This window comes from Pongo abelii, chromosome 12 (genome assembly GCF_028885655.2).
Source record: "Pongo abelii isolate AG06213 chromosome 12, NHGRI_mPonAbe1-v2.0_pri, whole genome shotgun sequence".
In the NCBI taxonomy this organism is placed as follows: domain Eukaryota; kingdom Metazoa; phylum Chordata; class Mammalia; order Primates; family Hominidae; genus Pongo; species Pongo abelii.
In genome coordinates, this window is record NC_071997.2 from 62603584 (window position 1) to 62612247 (window position 8664).

Below are 8664 nucleotides of genomic sequence, written 5' to 3' on the forward strand. Positions count from 1 at the left end.
TGATGGAGTTATGGTAGGGCGGAGAGGATAAGAGAACAGGCTTTTGTATCCTGGCAGCTGGATTTAAGCTTTAGTTCACAAATGGTCTGAACTTGACCAAGGATGATATGGAACCTTGGGATCCTCAGCTGTATACCAATGTTAATAACTCCATTGCATGTTGAAGTGAAGATTAGATAAGACAGCCTAGGATGAGTGTTACTTAAAGTTGCTCCAGGGAGGACACTGCAGTGTCTATCAAACTGCCTCCATAAGTAGCCCTAATTGCAGTGAAAACAAACCCTCAAGGGCTAGGTTTGGACCAAATTGCAGCCCAAATCCCAAGCAAAATGTTTTCGAGGTTTCTTGTTTTAGATTTAAAAGGTATACAATGTTTGGATTCTACTTCAAAATATATCTGTGATTGTTTTAGTATAAAAAGTGTTTTTTAATCTCAAATATTTGTGTAAAAATGACACTCAAAGAAAATCTCCTCCTCTTGTTTTTGTTTGTTTGTTTTTCAGACAGGGTCTCACTCTATCACCCAGGCTGGAGTGCAGTGGTGTGATCATAACTCACTGCAGCCTTGAACTCCTGGGCTTAAGCGAAACTCCCTCCCAGCCTCCCAAGTAGCTGGGACTACAGGTGGGCGTCACCACGCCCAGCTAATTTTTAAACTTTTTGTAGAGATGGGGTCTTGCTATGTTCCCCAGGCTTCCTCGCCCCTTGTTTATTCTGGAACTTCAGGTACTCCCTGGCACACTGCCCACAATCCCCAGTGCCTGCCACTCATCTTGATCTCCCTTGGAGAAAAGCAGGCTTAGTCTACAAGCAGATAATAAATGAACTCAGGAAAACAAATGAGTGGCTAGATATAAACAAAGAAACATGCCACTGGACATGAGCCTGGGGATGACCAGGAGGCTCACCCTTTAAACACCAAGGCCTGGAGTGGTACATGGCTTGACTGTGCAGGTTACTCTCTAAATTGCTTGCAGAGAAACATTATCCCTAACCAAATGCAAGAACATCTAGGAGGGAAATTCACAGAAACCCTTGATCCAGTAGTTGTGTGTCTGTGCCTGTCTATGTGTGGGTGGCAGCAGGGGTGTACTTGTGTCTATATCCTCAATCAACAGAAATCTGACATGAGCTGAATGAGGATGGCCTTGGCCTGATAGGGCTCTGGGGAGTCAGCAGCTCTTGGGTCACGGGGTTATCCATTTTTCTTATTCCTGTCCACTTCCTCTCCTACTTGCTCTTCCACCTGTGTCTGAGAATTCCCTGGCAACTAAAAAGCCAGGGTTTGGCCGCTGGGCATGGTGGCTCATGCCTGTAATCCCAGCACTTTGGGAGGCTAAGGCAGGTGGATCACCTGTCAGGCGTTCAAGACCAGCCTGACCAACATGTTAAAACCCCATCTCTACTAAAAATACAAAAATTAGCCAGGCGTGGTGGCACACACTTGTAGTCCCAGCTACTCGGGAGGCTGAGGCAGGAGAATCTCTTGAACCCAGAAGGTGGAGGTTGCAGTGAGCAGAGATCATACCACTGCACTCCAGCCTGGGCAACAGAGCAAAACTCCATCTCAAAAAAAAAAAAAAAAAAAAAAAAATCTAGGGTTTGGTTATCAATAGAGTTACCAGTTACCTCCTGAGTAGCTGGGACTATAGGCACGTGGTGGCATGCGCCTGTAATCTCAGCTACTCAGGAGGTTGAGGTGGGTGAAACACCTGAGCCTAGGAGGCAGAGTGAGCTGTATCCAGCCACTGCACTCCAGCCTGGGCTACAGGAGTGAGACCTCGTCTCAAAACAAAACAAAACAAAAAATTAAAGGGCAAACAGTAGGGAATGGAAGGGGATGGTGGGGTGTCATGGACTGGTGGGCAGGAGAATGGTTAACTTGGAGAGGGACACCTTATCTATCCTTCCCACTGTCAGCAGGAGAGAGCAGATGCCCAGTTCCATGTAAAGCACGAGTTATGCAGGACCCACTCTGCTCTATCAGCTCAGAAGACTTGCATTGCCCCGGGGGGCACTTCTGCCGGCAAATTGTTGAGAAGCATTCCTCCTTGGTCCCAAAGTCTCCAGCTGGTCAAAGTCATGACAAAATGGTGAGTCTGCGCCACCAGCCAACTCAAGTCATGGACCCTATAATAATCAGACTCCGATGTGCCGGGCACTGTGCCGAGGGCATTAGACACACGAGAAGGTAAGAAAGTGGTAAGGATCTAGGAGAAAGGAGTAAGTTTCTTAAATGGAGTAAAGAATTAAAAAGTAAACTGTAAGAGGTGTTAGGCGGAGTTAGCTACAGGCAAGATTATCTCGGTCCTTTCTTTCTGATGCAAAGCCCAGCACATGGCCTGAATGAATAACTGCCGTGGTCTGTGACCCGCGTCCTGAGCTGTGTAAGCGGCCCTGGATGTCTTGGATGGTGCCAGTGGTTAAACGCCACGCTCGCCTCCCTCTCGCCCACCCGGAGCGAGTCCAGGGCCCGCTGGCCCCCACCACCCTGTGGCCGCCCGGGCTTGCCCGCAAGCCGGTGGCGAGCACCCACTCTGGGGTGCAGCGCGGAGCCAGGCATCCCCGCGAGACGCTCCCGGGCCACGCTCCCCGTTCCCCGAGCCCAGGACCTCTGGCCCGGAGCCCCTTTACCCTTCGTACCGAGGCCGGGCTGCGCTCCTCCTCTGCGACTGCGGAGGTCACACCCTGCTCAGGGCCAGACAGCGGGTCTTATCGGGGACGGATCCGCCCCACTGTGGGGTGGAGACTGAGCCCGAGTTCCTGGTTGTTCCTCTGCCCACGAGACCGGAAAATCCCTCTCTAGACGAAGCGCACCTGGGGCCCCGGGCCGGGACGGCCGCACCAGGAGCTCTCGGAGGGGCAGGCCTCGACCCCTGGCTGGTCCGCCCTCCACACGTGCCGGCGCCCCAGGCCCGCCCGACCCCCCGGCCTCGCCCCCTGCCCGGATTGGACAGTGTCCCCAGTATCGCCAGCCCCGCTCCTGGCCGCGCAGGGTGGGAGCAGTTGGATTCTTGGAGTCCGGTTTCCCAGGCGCTCCACACACTCGGAGGGCCGAGCCCGGGCCACCTCTTCAGTTCCTCCCTGCGCCTGCCGCGCCCAGCTCCGCGCCAAGCCGGAGTCCCGCGGCGAATCCGCGCTTCCCCCCACCCTGGGAAACCGTTTCTCTCCCAACGGCAGGTCGTGCCGAGCCCGTGGCCGGAAAAGTAGAAAGTGAAATCTGAAGGGTACATTTCGTTTCCCTCTTTCACATGAAAACACACATTCCCAAAAGTTTCTAGCACTTCCGTCTTCCCTGTGCGCCCAGCAGGCCGGGAAAGCTTTGGAGTAGGAGTTAGGAGCAGCCCCGGATCTTTGTACTCCTGTGAGTGACTGAGGTTTAGACACTGTCCGTAGCTCCCAGGTTCGGCTTGGCGCGGCGCTCATCCCTTGTAATAGTTTTGTGTTTTCATATCTGCTTCCCCTGCTGGACGCAGCCTCTTGAAGACACCAACTAGGGCTAGATCGTCTTTGCACCCATGCCCAGCAGCAATTCCGCCACGTAGTGAATGCTTGCAGAATGAATCCGTTGAGTCTGTAGGCAAATTCAATTTTTTTAAAAAACAGAGAATAGCCCGTTTGGGGAGTGTTTTCTATCCGACACATCAAAATCTAAGTGGTTAATGGCACCCTTAAAGCTGGAGAGGTAACATTAAATTATTTCATTAAGATGTAATTTTAAAAGGTGGTTTAATATGGTTTAGAGCATGGGTTTTAGGATCAGACTGATCTGGATACTAAAACTGGTTCTGCCTCTTTTATCTGCATATGATAACTTAAAAAATTAAGGCTGGGCACAGTGGCTCACACCTGTAATCCTAGCACTTTGTGAGGCCAGGGCAAGTGGATCACTTTAGCCCAGGAGTTCGAGACAAGCCTGGCCAACGTGGTGAAATCCCATCTCAAAAAAATATATATATATATATTTTTTATATTTATTATATTTATTATATATCTATAATAAATATATTTTTTATATTTATTATAGATATATATATATCGGGGTGTGGTGGCATGCGCCTGTAGTCCCAGCTATTCAGTAGGATGAGGTGGGAGAAACACCCAAGCCCGGGAGGTGGAGGCTGCAGTAAGCTGAGATTGCGCCACTGCACGCCAGCCTGGGCAACAGAGTGAGACATTGCCTCAAAAAAAAAAAAAAAAAAAGGAAGAAAGAAAATAAAAAGAAAAAGAGAAAAGAAAAGAAAAAATAAGTAAAATAATTAGCCGGGCGCATAGCCACGACTGTAGTCCCAGCTACTCGCCAGGCTGAAGCAGGAGGATCATTGTAAACCCAGGAGTTCAATGTTGCTGTGAGCTATGACTGCACCACTGCACTCCAGCCTAGGTGACAGAGTGAGACCTTGTCTCAAAACAAAAACAAAAACAAAACAAAACAAAAAATTAAAGGGCAAACAGTAGGAAAAAAATGAAATACAGATAATTCATTTCTTAAGCAAGATTAGAGAGACACTGCATCCCTTACAAGCAACAATTAGGCCGGGTGAGGCGGCTCAGACTGTAATCCCAACACTTCGGGAGGCCCAGGTGGTTGCTTGAGGCTAGGAGTTTGGGAGATTATCCTGGGCTACATGGCGAAAACCTGTCCCTAAAAAAGAAAAAGAAAAAGAAAGAAAAAATTAGGCTACATGAAAAAAATAAAGGTTAGGAATGAAGTAGATGCTGTTGGCACCCCGCCTGAATAACCTTTACTAGGTGGGTGCATCCAGCCCCAGCTCACTGCCCCCTCATTGCCCCCTTCTGCTGACATCTGTGCTCAGACCAGACTGGGGAAGCCATGGCCAGAGGCTAACTTTTTTAACGTATAAAAGGCCAGGAATAAATCTGTGGTACCCTTCATATGCCAGAGCTCCCATGGGATCAGACTAAGGATAAACTTCATCAGAAACCGTATCTTTGCTCAGTTTCTCCGTCTGGCCTATCCTATTTCCCTCACTTACTCAGAGGCTTCCCTCGAGAATACCCTCACTACAGCACTTGCACAAGAATCCCAGGGGGTCAAGCTCTGTTTCTAGGAAACCTGATCTAAGAGTATTTTAAAAATTAATATAATTGTTGAAATTCCACTCCAAGGAGCCTTTAAATTAAAGATAGGTCTGGGTGCTGTGGCTCACACCTGTAACACCAGCATGTTGGAAGGCTGCGATGGGAGGATGGCTTGAGGTCAGGAGTTTGAGACCAGCCTGGGCATAATGAGACTCTCTCCCCCACCCACCATGTCCCTTTAAAAAAAAAAAAAAAAAAAAAAAAATTAGCCAAGCCTAGTGACGCACGCATCTAGTCCCAGCTACTGGGGAGGCTGAGGAAGGAAAATCACTTGAGCCCAGGGGTTTGAAGCTGCAGTGAGCTATGCCTTTGCACTCCAGCCTGGGTGACAGAGTGAGACTCTGTCCCCACCCCGCCCCCCCAAAAAAATCCACTTTTTTAAATTAAAAAAAATTAAAAATCTCACAAGGACAAGGGAACAAGAGAGGAAAAATAATAAGAGTTTGGAACCTGGAAAGCACGTGGACAGGTGATAACTGACTTAACAGACCTGAGAAAGCTGACTTCCAAACCAGGAGTAGGGAAAACCAAGAAGCAACATGACAGTAGGATTTCTCGGGAGAGGAGAGTTTGCTGCACTGGATGTGTCTGAAAGTGGGTGTGTAGGTGAGACTAAACCCAGGACGATTTCTTGTAAGTCTGTACAAGAAGCAGTCAGCATCCCCAACACTGCACAGTGGCTACTGCTGCTCTTCCACGAGGGCGGATGATTGGAAGCATGTTCTCTGAAGAATCATGCAGTGGCTCTCTGGAATGGGGACACCAGATGTAGTCAAGGTGTTCTGGTTATCTAAGGCTGCCTAAAAAACCACCCCAACACTTGAAGGTGACAAAAAACAATGACCATTATATCTCATGATTTTGTGGGTCTGAATTTGAACTGAGCGATTCTTCTGTTCCACCTGGCATCAAGAAAGGTCACTTGGTGTTATCCAGCTGGCAGATGGGCCAGTCTGGAAAACTCACATATTGGGTACCATGATAAGAAGAGCTGGAAGGTTGGTCTCAACTGGCACTGTCAATTAGAGCATCTACACATGCCCCTTCACATGGCAGGCTCAGGGTCAGATTTCCTTCATGGAGGCTCAGGGTTTCCAGAAAGGATACTCCAAGACATCCAGGCAGAAGTTACAAGCCTTCTTATTATGCAGGCTTGGAAGCTGTTGAACATTATTTCTGTTGCATTCTGTAGGTCATGCCAGTCACAAAGCCAGCCTAGATTCAAGAGAAGGGTATTAGGCTCCATCCCTGAGTGGGGAGGGGTGGGAGGGTGCAAAGAACTTGCAACCCTCTTTCACCAAGGCCATGAGATTAACACAAGACTAGGGCTACTGTACTGAAATTGAAGAGCCGTATGAAACTTAAGATGATGTCTACTGAGCTGCTTCGTATTATTCCTGCTTGGCTCCTAGAACTCTGGCAGCCAGGTTCAAACTCACCAGGATGGAGAGTTTGGAATGCTTTTCTTTGGGGAATCTAAGAGGAAAGACCTGAAGAGATGTAATCATTTATGCAATGAAACTGGAGCAACCTGTTGGTAAACTCACCTTTGTCAAGCCCCACCCACTTACGCAGGCACTCAGGGCTTCTAGGCAGCTCTGTAGATCTCACTCTTAAGGTTGCGAGATAAAATACAGGACACTTAGTTAGAGTTGATTTTCAGTGAAACACCAAGTAATGTTTTACTAAAATATAAAATACTCATGTACTATAAGTATGTCCAAATATTGCATGAGACATACTTATACTAAAAATTATTCATTGTTTATCTAAAATTCTAATTTAACCAGATGTCCTGTCTTTTTTTCTTTCTTTTTCTTGCTAAATCTGGCACACTTAAGTAAGAGCAGGCAGCTGAACGTCATCACAATGTAGGGGAAGGATCTGACATTAAAAACAGAACCCAAAACATGCTAACAGGAAAAAAGAGACAAGGAAGAAAAAGAGTATAGGGGGAGAAGAAAACTGAGAAATCTATTATTGATCTTCTCTGAGAAAGATCAAATAAAACAGAAAAGCTGGGCGCGATGACATGAGCCTTTAGTTCCTGCTACTTGGTAGGCTGAGGCAGGAGGACCACTTGAGCCCAGGAGTTTGAGGCTATAGTGTGCTATGACCACACCTGTGAACAGCCACGGCACTCTAGCCTGGGTGACATAGTGAGATACTATCTCAATAAGTAAATAAATAAATATGCTAAAAAAGGAACACTCATAGAACCAAACACAGCTCTTTTAAATTAAAAATCTGATAGCAAAAATAAAAAACTGAGTAGAATGTTAAGAAGATAAAGTTAGAAAATATCCTAGAATGCATAGACAGAACGCAAAGAGAAGGGAAAGAAATAAGAAAGGATAAGAAGATTAGAAAGCCAGCCCTGGACATCTGGGAAATGGGAAGAAATGAATTAAATAATTCAATGATATATTTTGAGAACTAAAGAGCATGAATTTCCACATTGAAAGTGCTCACTGAGCACAGTGCAATGGACAAAACCAGAACCACACCAAGGCACATTGTGATAAAACTTCAGAAGACTGAGGACATAGAGAAGATCTTACAAGTACCCAGGAGGAAATAAGGTTTCACATAAAGGATCCAGAATCAGAATGGCATCTGATTTCTCGGTAGCAACACATGAAACTGAAAGACAATGGAATAATATCTTTAAAATGCTGAGAGTAGGCCAGGTGCAGTGGCTCACACCTATAATCCCAGCACTCTGAGAGGCCAAGGTGAGTGGATCACTTGAGGACAGGAGTTCAAGACCAGCCTGGCCAACATGGTGAAATCCCATCTCTACTAAAAAATACAAAAATTAGCCAGGCGTGGTGGTGGTCGCCTGTAATCCCAGATACTCAGGAGGCTGAAGCATGAGAATCACTTGAACCTGGGAACTGGAGGTTTCAGTGAGCCAAGATGGCACCACTGCACTCCAACCTGAGTGATAGAGCGACACTCTGTATCTAAATAAATAAAATAAATAAATAAAATGCTGAGAGAAAATTATTTCTAACATAGATTCTCATATACATACAAATTAGCAGTCAAATGTGGGGGTAAATATATTCTAGACACGTACAATTCCAAAATGTTTATCTCCCATGTACCTTTTCTTAAGAAGTTTTCAGATGGTGAAAGCTTTTCCACCTAAACAAGGACACAAACCAATAAACGTTTTTCTAAAAAAAGGGAATAGCAGAATGAACAACTGAGAATTGAATGATGGGGAAGGGTAATTAGTTAATACTATAGTTATGGACTTCTAATTTTTCTTAACTATAGAGTACAGCTAACATTTACTTACTGTGTGCACTTACTATGTGCCAGTCAGTATTCTAGGTGCTTTAAATATATGATATTAATGACTTAGTCCTCACATGGCTCTATGAGTTAGATACTCTCAGAGAGTAGGTGTCAAGAAGTGTTACTATTAATGATACACAATCATTTATTAATTCAACAAGTTGCATTAAACTTCCTGCTGCAGACTGTATTTTTCAGAATTGCGGCAACAATATGTTCAGTCCCATGTGCTCTTCCAAAAACCCTGTCCCCCAC

General features: G+C 46.2%; 1 protein-coding gene across 4 annotated transcripts in view; it reads right to left on the reverse strand.

Annotated features, from left to right (window-relative positions):
• ANXA4 (annexin A4) overlaps positions 1 to 2868 on the reverse strand; it is an 86421-nt gene extending 83553 nt beyond the window's left edge. For 2 of the 4 annotated variants that reach the window (XM_024242717.3, XM_054548106.2), the window contains exon 1: positions 2644 to 2868. The gene's annotated coding sequence lies outside the window, so the exon portion shown is untranslated. The remainder of the gene's footprint in view (positions 1 to 2643) is intronic. The other 2 variants (XM_002811936.6, XM_054548107.2) reach the window with 2 other exon arrangements.
• Between the last annotated feature and the right edge of the window lie 5796 nt (positions 2869 to 8664).